Genomic DNA, 18,285 nt, shown 5'->3' on the forward strand with positions numbered 1-18,285 from the left:
CACCATCAACATCACCATCTCACCATCTCACCATGGGCCATCACCATTACCATCACCATCTCACCATCACCATCACCATCACCATCACCAGAGCGACTCTCAACATAATACAAAGTGAAATGTGCTCCAAGGACAGTGTGGTCCCCTTCCTCGTCAAGAGCGAGGGAACGATAGCATAAAATCATATATAGAATGCTGGGGCAATGTTATCAGCACTTGTAGATGCAATCCTATGCTGTCTCCTGGTCACGGCTCTATGTCTAACAGCGGCAATAGTTGCCCTTGTTGGTCTCACACCCACTTTGAACATGGAGGGAATGTCCCCAAGTATAATTTGTGCATCAACCCTTTGCTTGAGCTACTGTGTCATTCTCGATCATGCCTAGGACCTATAGGGGGGGAGGGGGGTTCGATATGGTCTGCCTGGAAGAACTTCGTGATCATGCTCGAAGAGAAGTTCACTAGGGTATGCTCCTCGTCTTTGAGATTGGAGTAGGCATTCACGATGCCTAACTGCCTCATGAATGAACATGGTTGGGCACCTCTGATTTGGAAAAGAGAGAAATCAGGATAACAGTCTAGAGTTATATCTGAATAGGCAATAAAAATGTCCTCTGATCTCATAGTAAACAGGGCATCTAAAGATGAAATGTTCCTTCGACTCAACCTTCTGGATGATTTTTTCAAGTTAGTTTCATTAAGAAGCTAAACTTTTATATTGGCATCGAAAGTTTGTATGCCTTAATAAAAATAAATGTTTGAAACATTCGCTACCATGATTTGAAACTTTTATGCGAAAAAATTTAAAGTTTTGCCAGGATTACATTGTTTGCTTCAAAATTCAAAAGAAAATATGTAAAAAAGTAGTACATTCTACCAATATTGTAAAACTTAAAAATGAGCTTGAAAACTTTCACCAAGATTTTATATTGATATTTAAGCATAACTTCGATAAAAACATCCCTGGGACTCAACTTCAACTTGAAAGCACATATATGCCTCTCCCTTGCTAGACCCTCTGCCCGACCACTCTCAATGCGGGGTCTATGTGAAGAGACCTGAAACTGCCCAATAAAGATCCTCAATGAATGGGGCAAGTGAATCCGTGTATACCTTACAACCCTCATCCGAGATATGTAGGCAATGCTCTCTGTCAAAGTTGAACTTCACTAGGAGCTCATTCGGTTCCAACCAGGTCCAGAATGTGTGTAGCTCTAGAAGATTCTCACGTATGATCTGGTTGACCTCGTGATACCGGAGTGGGAAAAATAATGCATCAATGGTGTACTGGAAAGGAGGAAGTCTATCCATATGTAACCCCAGTTGCTCAAACCATCTCACTGTATGCGCAAACCAGCATATCTGGTCCCCTGCATCTGATAACGCCATGGAGGAGGACAATGCTAACATGATAATTTGTTACGTCGAGAGGTGTGATCTCTGTATGCCCTGACTTGATATAAGTAGGTAATGACATGAAATGTTGCATCGAGTTGCAGTAGTGAAGATCCAAACTTGGCGTGAATGATCCGGTGAGGAACTAATAGCTTACTGCGAATCATCTGTGATAACATAAGAATCTGTAGTCTCTCCACACAAGCCCACTCAATATCAGACAAGTCTGGCTCCCAACAAGGGATGCCATACATGCCTGCAGGTCGAACCAAGGAGTCAAGGAGTAGACGTTTGGCCCAAGGGTCCTGAAAATGTGAACAAAAGCACTGCCTCTCCAATCTGGATAACGAGGCATATCCTCTGCTCAGGCGAGCCTACATCATTGTTCTCATGGTGAAAATAGGTTCGGAAAAGATAACCCCTAGATAGGTACATGATGAAATAATCTTGACTGGTGACCTGGCAAAAGTAATCGCTCCCAATGCATCGTGACCCGAGATGTATTAAAGATCCTGACCTTGGTTTTACCAAAGTTGACCTTTAGATCATGTGACTCATAAAAATACTGTAGTGCATCCAAGCGTCTCTAGACCCCTCTGCTGTGAAGGACGATAGGAGTACCACATCATCTGCATAAAGCAATATCTGAATCAGAGTCCAACAAGAGAGCATACAACCCCCCCTAGTGTTTGCATGACTGGTTCAAGCTCATCGTTGTGTAGAGACCAAACAAGGTGGGTGATAAAGGACATCCTTGTTTGACTCCAATCATACTCAGAATCTCATCTGTCCACCCAGCTCCGGACTCTGCTTGAGATCCTCATAAATTGCTATAGTAGCCAAGATAACCTCCTGATCATAGCCCAAGTCTTGCAAACGCCTGATGAGGCGACGGGCTCTAGGAACTCTCTCGAAGGCTTTGTGAAAATCCAGAAAGCAATGATAAACCCTTTGTCTCCGTGTCCTCTCCTCCTCAATAATACATTTGATCGTGAGAATATGGTCCATGGTCCCATGATCATGTCAGAACTCGGCCTGTCCATAAGCTCTAAGCTGCATCATCTTTGCGAATCAGCTGACCTCAAAATCAAGCACTGATGCATAAATCTTGGACATGACATGCCCAATCGTAATGGTCCTGTAGTTCCCCGAGCTCATGGGATCCCCTGCCTTGTGGATAGGTGAGATAGTATTAAGAGTCCAAGTCTGTGGGAATCCAAGGCAAAAAGCAGCTTCATTAGAGAGCTTTGCTAAGATCGGGGCAAGGATGTTAATCCCATATGCAATGAATTCATTGCATAGATCCTCATGATCTTTCGCTCGGCCGTTATGAAGCTTGATCGCAGCGTCCTTAACATGCCCCTTAGTGAAGAGTGTATAAGAAATAGGATGAGGTATGTGAGAAAGGTCAGATCCAGGATGTCATATAACGTGTGTGCACAATCATACTAAACTTTAGTGTCGGTGAGAGGTGAAGGGGATCATCTCTATAGAAATCTCCACCAAAAGTCTTTGGAGTTGTTACTAAACAAATTGTTCAGTAATTCCCCCTTGTTCGGCGGATAAACTCCTGTTTCTTCCTACGAGCCAGTCGACGGTGCTCACATATCATGTCAGGCTTAGTCGGAAGATTAAGTTTGGTTTCGAATCTTAGTTGGCGGTGCAAAGCTTTACACTCATCATCATACCAACTGTTGCAAGGGACAGTCCCAAGTGGTGGTGGGCAAGTAGAGCGAGTGATCAGGGTAGCGTGATCCTCTAGTAGGCATATGAAGTCAATGTATGTGAGGAGCGTAGAAAGGTGCGCTAGGTACCTAAGTGAAAGACTGCGGTTGAAATGTATGTCTTGATAAGTGCTATGAGTGATCGGAGGGGTGAAGGGTACTACGAGATGGGGTATGGAGATATGGAAGAAGAGATAGGTGTGGTCAGCCCCAGGAAGTAGTGGTGCAACGGAAAAGTTAGTGATGCGGGAGGCAAAGGCAAGGGATCCCATGATGTAGTCAACAACGCTAGACCCCCCTCCATGAGGGAAGCAAGTAAAAGAACCCAAGGATGGTCATCTATCAAGACCATTATAAATCAGTGAGATCATGCATCTTGTGAGATCTAGCAAATGACTGCCCATAAGACGTGATAGGAGCTCGACTCTCCGCTAAGACTTGCATCCTCTAGGTAAATGTCTAGTAACATAATAGAATCATCTCTGAAGTCAAGGAGTGATACAGGACGTGTCCCTGTCCTCGCATTGAAGTCCCCAACCAAGAGGACCCGCGACTCAAGAAATCAACGACATCTTGATAGAGAGCTGTGTATGATGATGTCTCATTCTCCTCTCAAACATCTTGGGAAAAGGGTGAGGTCTGGGGGGAAAGTAACATACTGCTATGAACAAGAGCTTTACTAGCTCTCTGTTACTACTCCAAGAGAGTGGTCGAAACAATTGCCTTTGCTGGTTCTCGTTTGGCCACATCCACCCATTGTGATGTCTCCTCAATGAAAGATTGCATACTCAAAATCCATGCCTCAACAACTGGTGTGCTCCCTGGGATTATACGGATAGAGGTGAACTCCTCCCTAGGACTATACGAATAGAGGTGAACTCCTTCAGCTGTGAAATGTCCTGTCTAAGCCCTTGGATAAGGCCACCTGCTCCTGAATAAAGCGGGTGGGCCTCCTCCTGTATGACACGAGCTAGATCCTAGGTGTATTGGGCCTACTCCTATCCGAAGCGAGCAAACTCACCTCTCGTCCTCATATACTGTGTACCTCTATGAGCAAGGCCTCCCATGTATGTGATGGATCAGCTAGTCCCTACCCTAGATGAAATCGAAAAGGATTAGGTATAAAAGTAGGAGGGTGGGGCAAGATGGTAGGCGGTGACCAAGCAAGTTGGGTGATAAATGTAGATGGTTGAGACTTGGATGAGAGGATATGCGAGAGATGACTGGGGCATGGATGAGATAATCCCAGTAGGATGTGGGAGAGATGGCTGATTGAGAGGGAGATGTGAAAGGAAAGTCTAGTAATGCGGACCTGTGTGTATCACCTCTGGTGAGGGTGACCTGAGGTCGATGATGGACCACCTATCATGGGTGTGAATGTAACTATAATTGTAGCTGTAGGTGTCACTGTAGATATAGGAGTGGCAGCTAGCTGAAGTAGACCTTGTCGATGTAGCTGTAGCTAGGACTGATGTGGATCCTATCAATCTAGAGGTAGATGTGTTTGCAGCTGTGACTAAGGTGGACGTGTTACGGTTCCCCTTGCTATCCACTCCAAGCCCACTCCGATTGAAGCGCGTATTGACATCTTCGAGTTTGAGCTGTACCTATTGAGGTTTGACTTCCTTCTTGATCTTGTTTTTGTCTTTGTTAGTGTCCTTCTCTATTTCCCCTTTCCCCATTGCAAACTACCAATTCTCTGTTATTTTCAGTTGCACAGGTGCAAAGGGCCTCTAAGCTGGGCTAGGCCATATAGCAGAGCCCCTCCATTGCGGTCTGGTGGGTGACGAGGGGGGCTACTTTAGGACTTGTAGTGGGGAGCAGTATGAGTGGATGGAGGGTTGTTGATGGAGAGGACGGGGGGGTGGGCTGCAAGTGGTTGAGTAGCCAGGCGGAGTAGGAGCAGAAGCCAAACGGGGGGCACTTCAGGCGGGTGAGAGAGCTGGTGGGTGAGAGACGTGCAACATACGGGGGAAGGAAGATGGGCGGAGGGCAGACGGGTTGGAGGAGAGAAGGTGGACGGAGAGGGTAGACGAGCTAGAGGAGGGCGGAGAGGAGCAGCCACGTGGGAAAAGAGGAGACAAGCGGGGCATGGAGGGGCTGCAACATGAGAAGGAGCTACAAGGCAGAGGGGAGCAGCAGGCCGGCTGAGAGGAGACGGGCGGGGCATGGAGGAGCTGAGCAAGTGGGGGGAAGGAGGGCAGACGCCGGGCTTGAGGAGAGCAGGTGGGCGAAGAGGGCACACGGTTTGGAGGATAGCATGAGGGCGTACAGGAGCAGCTAGGTGAAAGAAAGCACTGCAGAGCAAGGTTGGCAGAAAGTGCTGTAGAGCAAGGTCGGAGAAGCCGAGAAGAAAAGGCAAGAGTGAGCCTGCGGAGAGAGAGAGAGATTTGGGGTGGGGGGTGGGAGAGAGAGAGAGAGAGACTAAAGGAGTTTTATGTGGTCCATAAGGCAAAAGAAGACCAACATAGGAACAAGGTGAATGATATTCAATCATTCACAAGGCCTACCCAAGATAAAATAAAGTAAACAAAAAGGAATCCACCGAAAATGGTGTGAAGGAAGAGGAGATAAAGGGGAGAGAGAGAGAGAAAGAAAGAGAGAGAGAGAGAGAGAAGAAAGGTGGAGATTGTGTGTAAGAAGACTTGAGGAGATAAAGAAGAGAAGAGAGAGAGAGAGAGGTGAGAGAGAGAAAGTCAACCACTTTAAAGTCTGCATTCAAGTCCAATGAAAAAGAGCCAATAGGAAAAATGCAGTTCCAAAAACTCAAGAAATGCCTAATTTTTGCTTTGCCAAAATCTCATCGTTGCTAAGGCTATCCTAAGGGCAGACCAAAAAGAGGTTCAAAAGTGTGGACCAAGTCTAAGCGCAGACAAATTGGGCTCTACTTCAAGTGAATCTTCTCGCGATCCAAATGTATGGTGAGAATATCCATTTCGTGCTTTTGAGAAAAGCCCTCAATTATCCATGAATCAGCTAATGAAACCATGGTAGTAAGGACAAAACACTAAGAAGTCATGATGTTTGACATTCTCGGTTTGCAAGGGGGATTTAACCTAAGACTACTAAAGCCAAAGAGGCCCATACAATGGAATTTGCAAAATAGTTGGTATTTATATATGTGATCTTGGTAGCCATTGTAGATTTGTTTATAGTCTATTATTGACTTGAAGGAGACTTGCTGAGAAGAAATTGTTTCCTTATTTATTCATGGGAGGATGTTGAAGAGGCAAGGAAAGTAAATATTGCAAGATAACTGAAGGAGAAGTTGTATGGGAGTTCAACTTGGGAAACTTCCAAAGATAAAAAATAGTCCAAATTAGTATAGAATTTCAAAAAATTACTCTTGCAAAGTACACAATATTTGCTTGGGAGTATATTGACATAAAATTAATTATCCTAGTGACTCATACAAATAGACTTGTGTCAACCCCCAATGCCAAGCCTATTTCGTAATAGTGGTGTTGGATAATCAACATTATCAAAATATGGTAACGCAAGAGATTGATCAATTGCATAGAGAAAAAATCATCTACGGATGTAGATGGAGGTGTTTGATTATCTACCATGATCATTGAGCTAAAGAACAATGGGATGTTATAGGTATGCATGGAAACTAGAAGGTAAATGAGCAAATGAGGATTGACATTTCATTCTACCATTCATCGATTAACACTATGGATGAGATGCACTCCTACATGAATTTTTACAATGAGTACCATGGAAAAGATACAAATGTTAGAGGATTGAGGAGATAGAGAGAGGAGTATGTAAGAGATGACTAAATATACACATTGTCTTTAGGGTTAGGGTAAGTTTTTATCCCTATGCCCTATCTCTGTGGTGCAATTTACACCATTCTTTGCACCCCCTCTAAAGTAATAGATGGAATTGGATCCATGCATACATGTGATGGCTGTACATCAATAACATTTGATTGTGCTGATGTGGATGGAAGAGACTCATGCTAAGGGCTTATCTACATATGTGCATGATCAAAATGTGGAGGTTGGTCCATGCAATCGTGTGATACATATGTTCCATTTTCTCAAGGACTATGCAGTCCAAATAGGTGTTGTAAACCGATACATATCTTTGGAAACAAAAGGTCAAAGAAGTTGCTCTTTCCAATTACAGATCTCATCCAAAGTCATGTGACTAGATTATCATCAAAATTTGAGTAGCTCCATGCTAGACACTATCTAGTGCTCTATCTGGTGCTCTGTGCTATAGGCTTACCCATGTGCCATCCAGAGTTTACTCTGTGCTAGAGGCTTACTCATGTGCTAGAGGTTTACTCATGTGCTATGGAGGATTACTCAAGTGGTGCTTTGTGCTTGAGGCTTACTCATGTGCCATCGAGAATTTCCACCCATGAAAGCATTGTGAGCTAATGATTATGGGGTTTATGCTTTGAGCTATCACTGTGGGCAGCTTGCTCAATCCTCCCTCAAAACAAGCTATTTTATAAACCGTGATGCAACCTGTGTGAATGTGACTGAAGTATTGAACAAATGTGTGATTCATCATGTGGAACAATTTGCCAAAGATGCCAAAAATCAAAACTATAATAAGATGTCTTGGAAATAGCCAAGAGGCTTTACAAGGATGATGTTCATGTGTAGGAACCGATGCTGAAAAGAGTCAAGAATGTGACTTTAAGCAATATGCCACTATCCTATATCTAATAGAAGGTCATTTTGCCAAGTATATCACTGATATTATGAATTGTCCACACCCAAAATACTAATGTGGTATGTTAAATGTATGAATGCAAACACCAATGATAGATTCAAGGGGATTGTTGCCAATGGAAACTAATCGATTGTTTCACACAATAGATTACATGGATTGGTGGAATTGGATCTCCCCTAAGGTATGCTAGTCCATAACTAGACTACGCATCGATATGAGAAATGTAACAAAAGAATTTATCTTCATTAATCTTAGATTTTATCTTCTCATGGGTATGCCTTGCTCCTTGCTATCGTACTTGATGTAATATTTCTTTGTTGACCATTGCAGTGACGAGTCGTATTGTACTTTGGTGCAACTTTCATGTGCAAGGTCCTTTTTTGTGGCTTGTTGGTGCGATCTTGCAATGGAGCCATGAGAGGATTTCAAAAATAGATTTTTAGATTGGAAGTTGAAGGAACTAAGATTTCAGATTAACACAGGATAGAATATGATTTGTGAAAGCAACAAATGTTTGAGATTGCAACATAACAAAATGGGAGTTGAAAAGTGACTATAGTGAGTAGAAGCAGGATTTAGGAAGAGGAAAGTGATTATGGTGAGAAGAAGTAGGATTTAGTGGTTGAAAGTGATTTGGGTGCAGAGGCATGGTTTGGGGGAAGGTTTGGAAGGGTTTCATGCCATTTTTGGAACTTCTAAAAAAAGTCAAAATTTTTAGGGGGAGGGGTATTAGCAAGATACTTTTTGGGAATGGGGACCACTTTGAGGTATAAAGAGGGGAAATTTTTTGCAAGTGGGAGGCCCCTCCAAGTGGGAGAGGGAGGTGCACTTTTTGGGAGTGCACTTTTAGACTCATATGGGGGTGATGGGACCCTTTATAGGCCTTGTTAGTTCTAATTACATTTTACTAATCCAATCCTTACGAGGCCATTTTTAAGTCCGAAATTCTGCGAATGTATTGTCAAGTCCATTAGAAAACCTTAAGCCCTATTGTTGCTACAATCATTTTTGGTTTCCATATGCAACTCAGAGCATGTAGTGGGTTGTAGAGGCTATGAAGCATTGTATTACAAGGAGTTCTCATCTAAAGCCAGTTTGTGACACCTGACAAGTGATGCAAGCCTACACATTTCTTGAAGGTCGCCAGTCCTTAGAAGTTTCTTTCCATTGCATTTGCATTTGCTGTTGTCTCACTAGTGACAATAACAGTTATTTAAAGGAGATGTGATTGAAGAAGGCTTATTATCTCTAGAAGTTTCTTTCCATTGCATTTGCTATCAGTAGTGACAATAACAGTTATTTAAAGGAGATGTGATTGAAGAAGGCTTATATATTATCTTTGACATTGTTGTTTTTCTTTTACAATTGATAATATCAAGAGTTGCTTGAAGACGGTGGTGTTAGAAAAATATCAGTGGCCAAAAATGGTCTCTCCCTACTATTTGTGGAGGTTTTGTAAGAGCTTTAAGCTAAGCAAACTGTGGTTACATATTTTTTCAGAAGTCAATTGAAGGCTATTGTCCAATAGGGGAGTTCTTTACATTGTTGTTCAATGATTTACTGGTCATTAGAAGGTTCTCCTACCAAAGCACTAAATACAAAATTGACCAGTTTACTAGAGGGCACTCCAACTGATTAGATGCTTATGCAAATTAGCCACACCTTTTGCCCTTCTACCAGGATGTGTTTGCATTTGACTAAGGATTAATGGTGGCCTTATTTGTAGGCACATGGCAGGATCCTTATGACTTATTGTCATTGGAACTTCTAAGATTCTTTACATTGTTGTTCTATGATTTACTTCTCATTGGAAGCTTCTCCTATTGAAGCAGTAACTGCGGAATTGATTAGTTCACTTTAAGACATTTTGACTGATTAGATACTTAAGTGAATCAGCCAATGAAATTTCTCCTTCTAATGTGATGTGTTTTTATAAAGAAACCTTTGCATTTGGTGACGGTTTAATGGTGGCCTTATTTGTAGGCACATAACACGATCCTTTGGGAGTTGAAATTGATTTGTTGTCTTGCATGTGAAATTTCTCTAGTAAGACTTTAGCACACTTTGTTTGAGTGTATGATCATTCCTTTTAATGATAAGATCTTCCACATAGAGAGCGATAGGTATGGCATGTCATTATTTGGTAGCATAAAGAGATTGGGTCTAGAATGGCTTATTTCATGTCAAACCTTTCAAAGAAGGCATCTATCTTCATGCACATGATCTAGCTACTTGCTTTAGCCAATAAAGTAACTTGTGGAGCTTGCTAACTTTTTGGTATTTCCCCTTTGATACAAATCTAGGTGTTTGATTCATATAAACCTCCCCATACAAATTAGCATTAAAAAAGACATCCAGTTGCCATGAGGCCATGAGAAACATGCTACCATCGAAAGCATTTTTTATAGTAGACTTTGGAACTTGTGCAAATAGTCTTTGGGAAGTCTATCCCCTCTCTTAGGAATACCCTTTGGCAACTAGTCTTGCCTTAGTCTTGTTATTACTTCATTCTTGTGCACTACTTGCATCCTACCACTTGTTTCATCGTGTATATTCACTTGCTATCCTACCACATTTTTCTAGGTGGAAGGACCACAAGTTGATATCAATTTACTATTTCATGGCATTCTTCCAATGCACATGCTTATCTACTTAAGTGAAACTTTGAGGGTCATCATTATCCAAACACATGCATCATGAGGGCTATGGCTGATGTAATTTGCATGGTCTCCTCCTTTTGTTACCTTCAAGAATGTCCAGCAATTTCACATCCTCCATTATGTTCACATGCATACTTTGAGGGTCATTTATTATCCAAACACTTGCCTCATGAGCGTTGCATTTCCATTATCCCTAGGTTGATGTAACTTGGGTGGTTGCCTCCTTTTGTTATTCTAAGGAATGTTTTTAAATTTTCTTCCTCCATTATCTTCACAAAAATTCTAGTAATTCTTCGAGAGTTTTATATGTTTCTTTAGGTTCTTCAAGAATTTATGAATGCACTCCTTGAATTCAAGCCCTTGTCATCACACTATATAGTTGTGTTTAATGAAGTACTTCATTTTACCCTTCACGAGCACCAAAAACTCTCGGCACTGTATCTCCTTGTTTAATAGATCTTCCCTCTTCTTTTGGTTTCCATGCTTGTCTGCAACATTCACATATTCAAATACTTTCATAGTAATGTTCTTCCCTATTTTTTTTTCTCTAAGGGATAATAGGCCAACTTATTCACACCAAAATCCTTCCATTCACCCATTAAACACTTCCTCTAATGGAAGGACACATCATTCTATTTTGGGTAGATAATTGATTCTCACAAATGAGTGGCACCTTTGTAGCTGTGTAGAGTAGTAGAGTAGCCATTTCTTATGTCACCACTTGTACAAACTATACATTTTCATTGACAACTTCTTACATGGAGGCTAAAGTTCTGAGAGTGCATCATCTTTCAAAAAGGAAATTCGCACACGGCATTGACAACAAGATGTGTATTAGTCCTTATGCATAAAAAAAGGCTTCAAAGATTCAAATGACTGCAACAAAATGCGCACTGTGGATTTTGTGCTTTGCATTGGTGAAAGAACTCAGCTTTCCATAAACAAATGAGTTAGAGTACAAAACAATTTTGAACATTACCTAAAAACTATCACATGCATGTACTAATTAGCAGACTAGATACTACCACATGTAGGTACTATCTAGGAACTACCACATACACGTACTAATTAGTAAGCTAGGTACTACCACCACATGTAGGTATATTAACTAGGAACTACCACATGCGAGTACTAATTAGTGGATAGATTGACTGACTCCTCTCCCTTAGATGATAGACAATCCAAAACCTAAATGCAAAAGGTCAATTTGTAAGAGATTGTTATATAAGGGTGAGGGGAAACATGTGTCTCAGTCATAGCCACATGTGAAGCACTCACTATGAGCAGTTTTGAGTAGGAACCATTGGATCCTATACAATTTTACAAGAGTTGATGTAACTATGACTACTTGAGTAATGCTGGTTATGTTATGGGTGTTCAAATTGCATTGTGGATCCATTTTTGTTATATGAAGCATGGCTATTTCTTGCCAAACAATATCAACTCAACCACGCTATGATGACTAATGACCATGTACATAAAAGACAATCTTTGCAATTTTTGTTTATGTATATATTCCTATCATGATGGGGGGGTTTCCATTTTTTGAGCAAATACCCCCGAGCGACGAGCACACAAAAGGTGGGAGGTGTCAAAATATATAGGCTCATCATTTTTGGGGAGCAAAAAATTCCATATTATTTCAAGGAATATGTAAGTAAATATGAAATATTGATAAATAGATATACTTATAAATATACCTTTATATAATATACATATATAATGTCCAAGTGGTGACTTATTTTATGACTTTCAAAAATCATTTCTTTTCCTTTCACCATTGGTTGGATCATGAAATTTTGAGCAAAAATCCTCATTACAATTCCTCAGGATGACCTAAGAAAAATATATAATGCCTTTTTAATAGACCCTCTAAGTGTATTCTCCAGAGGAATATGGTTTAAAGAGCTTGCCCCAATCCTATTCCGTCAGCGGAATAGCCTTGGAAAGCCTACGTAGAAGGGGTCATAACTTTTGCCCTTAGCTCAGATTGAGGAGCTGTAAACAGGAAAAATATTCAAAATTTCATGATCTATGCAATGGTAGGCTTAAAATTATAAATTTTTTATAGGTATAAAAGAGATAAATTGAAAATTTCAGGATGTATATGAGAGTTACAACTTCTCCCTAATTCATATTATGGTAGGAAGGAGTTTAGTAGGGACTACATTTCCTTGAAAGTACTTAGGTTTGGAGAATTGGGAATATTTTGAAAATCCCTCCCTTGCCTTTCCATATTTGATAATGTATTAGAGATTAATTTATCATTGATTATAATGGCTTCAAGTCCTAGGGCGCCAACTCCCTTTAGTAAGGAAACCCATCAGAGTCTTGTGAGTATGAGATGAATTTAACAATATGCCATGAGTAGAAATTATTCAAATTAACATGGTTGTGTTCTACACTAAAAGAGCTTCAAATATGTCTTTGCACCTTGAAATTTGGGTAACACATGAAAAAGTTACATCAATTTGAAAGGAGATGGGTTTTCATATTTAAGTGTATTTTTTGTTTTACCCCCCTCATCCAAAAGACCCCCCCCCCTTGGGCCTCACATATTATGAAAAATATGTACAAATATGAAAATCTTGCATATTTTTCAAGGGTATATACCTTATATTTTGAGGTTGGGGGGACATGAAATTTTCATATTTTTCCCTTGCACATGCATATTATATATGGACCTTGTCCCCCCATACCCTAGATTTTGGATGAGGCTAATAATATATTACATATTTAGTCGACGGCCTAGGCTTCAAGTATGAGGTTTCCAATATCTTTTTTCTACTCATCCAAGGAATATGGTATACATTGTTAGATGAGAGCTTCAAATATGGGATTGCTAAAGATTAGGGAAACTCTTTTAAATTGATTGAATTACCATAATCCTCAAAAGAGAGTATGGTAGGGAGGTATTTATAGGAGTTTCTAAAGTCTTCACTATTTGTTCATATATAGACGATGTTCTCTAAAATGAGGGTTATAATGAAAAATAAGTAAGTATATGGTTCCATAAATGAGAAATTAAGAAAGAATTGTATATTCCTTTGAGAAATATACTAGCATGGTTGGTGTAAAAAATTATAGCTCGGACTTTTCTGCTCGTAGGTTTTTGCTCGGAAACTATGCAATCCGAATGATGGCATGTGATATAATATTTTACATCCATAATGATGTGAGAAGGAAAAGGTAATCAACATGGAGAAAGGTTTATTTTCCTACTATATAAGGTAAAACGAGAAAGGTGATTAAGATCAAGATGCTAGCATAGTGAAAAGAAGACAAAGACTACATGAGAGGCATTAGGAAGGGTAGTGTATCATTTTAGGGAGAGGACTCAGAGATAGTGTTCCCTAGCATTAGTAATGGTAGCTAGCATTATAGGTTCTATCTAGCATATGATAGTGGTTACTAGGAACTATAAGTGCTTAATAGCATTAACTAGCATATGACAGTGGTAACCAACATTTTTTCTCATTTTTGGTAACATGAAAAGATAACTTCCACATCATGAAAAGGAACACTCAATCATGGTTCAATGGTTAATCACTTGGATTGCATAAGTCTTGGATGGGATTCTAAATATCACGGGGGTGAGTTTGGAGACATCAATCTTCTTTATAAACCTCTTTTCATCTTAATCTTTTTCCATCGGACATGGCATTAGTGAGTGTATGGTGACAAAACTCACAAAAAACAACCAAGACTGATGAATCATGCTGAAAATGAAAGTGGTTTTGAGTTTTGACAATCACCTCTTCAAGAAATCTCTCATTTTAGATTCAAATGTTGTTTTTCTTTCTTGTTTTTTGCATTGAGTAGGTAGACTAGGTAGTTCAGCATCCCCCTATCACAAAAAAGACTTGAACAGAAACTCCAAAATTGTCAAGAATAATAAAAAACCAGATGGCAACACTATGTGTTCCTATCCCCATGGGTCATCACCTTAGCTCCTATTCCCACGACCCATCGCCTTAGCTCTATCTCGTTGTCGGTCAAACATGCGTTGACCCATTGGCTTAGCTCGATTCCCATGACTTGACACATGTCAGTACCTAACCCACTCCCCTAATTAATTACTATAAGTAAGCTATCCCACCAGTCAAACAAGTTTTGACCCGATGCCTTAGCTCTATCTCGCTAACGTGCTATCCCCACGGGTCGTTGCCTTAGCTCTATCCCCACGGGTTGTTTCCTTAGCTCTATCCCCATGGGTCGTTGCCATAGCTCTATCCCCAAGGGTCATTGCTATAGTTCTATCCTCACGAGTTATTGCCTTAGCTCTATCCCCATGGGTGGTTGCCTTAGCTCTATCCCCACGTCCATAGGGATAGCTCCAGGAACACAAAAATCAGGAAAGAGCACATGAAAATTGGGACCCCAAGCATCAAGAAATGATGAAATTTGCATGCAAATTGCATTGAAGTAAACCCCATTTTGCAAAAAGATCACTGGGGCGCTACCCTCGCACCCCCCCCGGGACGTTGTCCCTAGACCCTGCCTTGCTGTGGCATAAGGGGCTGCCACCCTTGACCCCGCATTGAGGTGAACTCAATTTAGAATTGGGGCCTCGATTGTGCAAATCAACTCATGATCTTGAGATCAAGAAGAGTCCTACAAGGTCACCCTGAGCCTAAAGGCATGCCCCAAATACCATCTTGTCGACCTCCATACCTAGCTTAGCATCCTTAGGGTTAGCAAGCTCAAAAGTCGATTTTCACTCATTGCAAGAACCACCATCAGGTGAGTTATCTAGCTCGGAAGAGTCCCTAAGTCAGGATGGCGACATGGGTGAACCCTCCAATGTTAGAGCCTCAATAGCTCTAAACTCCATACCCAATGATCTCCACTCTCCTACCCCATCTATAGTAGCAGCAAGATTAAGGGAAACCTTTTCCAACATCATGGGAAGGTTTGAATTGATAGACCTAGCTGATTTACTAAACTTATTTGCTCGAAAAACTAGAGCACCAGAAGAGCCTCAAGTGCTAGCCCAACCATATCGATGTCAGAAGAAATACTCAGGGAACCAAGTCCCACAATACCTAATGGTTATCAACCCCCATTGTACCAATTCTTTGATGATAGACAATCCTATGGGGATGGATCTAGACCCACATTCTCACAAGGGTCCCAAATGCTACAGTAAAGGGGGAGGAGGAGTAAAGATTGTCCACCTCTCAGAAGCCCCTATGATGCCTCCTTGGCAACAAAACATGGGAGATATTCCCTACCCAACAAGTGCCCCTTATAGGCCTATGCTTATAGGGAACATACCGCTCCATAAAGGACCTCTAGTCCAACCTGTTAGACCCAACCCGACCCAAGTCATAATGAAAATGCCTAGTGGGCTTGGATCCTCCCATCCCAACCTCATGCCATCAAATCCATGGAACCCTTCATCAAGACTGCTAATGTACGGGATAGGGCCTAGCCTTCCACAACCTCCTCCTGTGCCTCATAGGGTCTCGACAGATGAAGCTATGAGAATCCTAGTACAAGCACTAGGAAGGGGGGCCGCTGCTCCACAACCAATGTTTCCAAGAAGGGATACCAACCCCTATAGGAGCAAGCCTGTCACAATCTCCAAGCTAACCACCAAGTTTGTAGGAGAAGGAGACCTAGTCTCCCTTGTTGAGAAATTTGAACAAATCTGTGAGACGTTTGGTGATATCATGGATCTAGACAAGGTCAATGTTTTTAGCTTGAGTCTTAATGGCAAGGTTGGACAATGGTTTAGAGCCTTAAACCCTAAGGAGAAAATAAATTGGGACACATTGCGTAAATCTTTCATTTTGGGGTTTACCCCCCGTGGTCCCAAGTGGAGCCCAATTAACCAGCTTTATGACGTGAAGCAGAAGGAAACTGAGTCCTTAAGAAACTATATTGCCAAGATTAAACATTTGAACTTGCAATGTGAACCCCATGAGAGGATGAGTGATTCGTCATAGGGCTACGAGATGCTAAGCTGCATGATCATTTGTTTGCTATGAATCCCACATCGTTTGAGCTATGTAGCAAGACGGCGATACGATTAGGGGATAACATGAGGGAAAAGCCCCAAAAGGATAAATCCTTAGGTTCCTCTAATATGTCCCAAACGATAAAGGCTTCAACGTTAGAAGTAGCTAGGGATGCAAGCATGACACCCAAGGTGCTCAACATGGAAGAATTGGCCACAGATCTATTAAACAAGTTGAGCCAACAATGGAAGATAGAAGCACTAAAAGATGCTCCTAGCGACACCCATCTAGAGTCTATAAAGAGATAACATATGGTGTGGGGTATGAAATGGAAATCATCCCACTAAGGAATGGATTCCCACAAGACTACTAGAGGCCTAGGGATATTACCTTGGAAACTCTTACATATGGGTACCCAAGCCTCGCTAGAACAATCAACGGCTCATTCATGCTTGTCTTGTAAGCCTAAATGTACACCATCAGAAAAGTAGGAGCAGAGGCCCAACTCTATCAATACAAAAGCATCAACGACGAGTACAAATGCACTAGTAATAATCACACAAGAACCTACTTTGCAAAGATGCTAAGAATAGTGAGAAACTTCTTGCAAGGATAAGGGAAAACACCAATGCAGGAGGATCATACGTGAAGGAATTCATCTACCTCCTCTCGAGTAGTTACACAAGAACCTATCTCAAAAAGGGAGACAATAACACAAGAACCTGCTCTACCGCAAGTCTATCAAAAGGATGTCAATTTATTGCATCATCTTCAAGGCAACTGGCAGTAACACAAGAACCTGTCTTGAAAAGAGATAGTAACACAAGAACCTACCATGACAAAAGATGAATCCACATTGGGAGCCACATAAGAACCTTCCTTACTAAGAAATTTGGCATCTATCATCAGGGTAGCTACGCACGAATCAGCCACACAAGTAATGACCATCACAACGGAAATCTGACAAGAACCTTCCAATGTGAACAATGAATTATCTTCATCCTTGACAACTTTCTCAGCTGAAACTTGGTTTGAACAAAAGCAAAAGATCTCTGAGACATTGTGATCCTACTCACATTTGATACATAGAACATATATCCTCCGTATATTACTTTATTTCGATGAGCATCATAGAAGTGGTACATGTGGGAGATCGCAATGTTCAATGGTGCAACACTAACAATAAGAAACATGCCAATAGTAGATCCACAAGAACCTGCTCCTAAAAATGACTAGCTCCACAAGAATGTGCTATTGCAATAATCAAGGATCTCGAAGAACTTCAAGCAATGTTGCTGCCAATGGGATGACAACTGCTCACCAACAAAGATCTCCAATGATGTCTTAGTACTCTCCTTTGAAGTGATTATCAAACTTACATGAGGTCCCAAATAGCTATACAATTCATATTCCTGTGGTGGTCTACAAAATGATGTTCTTGCTAGGTTTGGGTCACAATTGGTAAATATGTCACTGCACTGACCTTGTGATGTACTCATAGGTAATAAAGTCATTTGGGTGAATAGCAACTCAGTTCCAAGTGATAGGTCTAGATGTGTCCATAAAGAGCAATAAATTTATAACATGTGGATCGGCCCAAGGGCTCCTTGGTTGGGAAGATAAGTTACAAACACTACCGCAAATCATACAGCAATCAACATCAACAACAAATCCCATCAGTAGAGCCAAAATAGAACAAGGCACTAACTTATGCCTAAGTCATCAGGGTCTTGAATTTGAGTTCACACATGGAACGACAAGTGCTTCTCTACAAGTAGCTCTCAAGGATGCATTCAACTCCAGGTTGAAGGTGATTACACCAATATGGGTTTGAATGAGTTTCTTATG

Source organism: Dipteris shenzhenensis, chromosome 17 (assembly GCF_047967505.1).
Source record: "Dipteris shenzhenensis isolate YYH24624 ecotype China chromosome 17, Dip_SZ_1.0, whole genome shotgun sequence".
In the NCBI taxonomy this organism is placed as follows: Eukaryota; Viridiplantae; Streptophyta; class Polypodiopsida; order Gleicheniales; family Dipteridaceae; genus Dipteris; species Dipteris shenzhenensis.